Here is a 911-nt window from a genome sequence, read left to right as displayed (position 1 = left end):
TTAGCATAGGCTGTCTTAGGGTCAAGTTGTCAAGAAAGTTAACTGCGTGGTGTGCAGAAAGCAGACAGTGGGCAATTCACTACTTTTTATTTATTTTTTCCGTTTAACTGAAGTTTTGCAGTGTCTCAGTAATACATCAATGAGTTTTATAAAGATTTACATCATTAAATATAAAATACATTTTTTGGGCACTTAAAAGATTAAATTTCAATTAATTGGGAAGCTAATTTAATTAACTCATTCATTTAACCTGTATTTATTGAGTGCCCACTATGTGCTCAGCATTGTGCTAAGTGCTGGACTTACTTGGAAGACATAATTCCTTCAAGATTCTAGGTTAAAAAAAGAGTACCATTCATAGCAAAGTCCAAATTTATGTTAACCTTTCAGTGAGTCTTCATGATAGGTTTATTATCATTGTAACTGATTTTAATTTTAGAACATTCTGGGTACTACAATGTGTCCCCCCTTCAAAGAAGCCAGAAGAATAAACTTGTTGAAACAGCAAAAGTAATGCTGAAATCACCTGCCAGTCTGCGAATCTTGTATATCTACTTGAAACTTCAATTGTGATAAACACTTTTGATGCATAATCTCATTTGCTAGCCTTATATAGTGAGTGTAATTTATTTAGCTAATTTCATTAGTAGAATATGTTTTTTCATGACCAAGAGAAGAAGGAATCATACATATGCCATTTCTGCCTACTTTTGTGTCTCATTTCATAGTCTCACAGCTTAAATAGAGAAAATATATTTAAAAACACAAACTGCACCTATTTCCTAAAAGTATTTCCAAATGCATTCTTCAAGAGATATCAAATCTACTCAATAATAGAATTTAAGCAGACATGTGTTGGTACTATGCAAACATAATAATAATAACAATAACAGTGACAATAATAATAATAG

The sequence above is a fragment of the Galeopterus variegatus genome, unplaced genomic scaffold (genome assembly GCF_000696425.1).
Source record: "Galeopterus variegatus unplaced genomic scaffold, G_variegatus-3.0.2 Scaffold8788, whole genome shotgun sequence".
Lineage (NCBI taxonomy): Eukaryota > Metazoa > Chordata > Mammalia > Dermoptera > Cynocephalidae > Galeopterus > Galeopterus variegatus.
Note: the sequence above shows the minus strand (reverse complement) of the source record.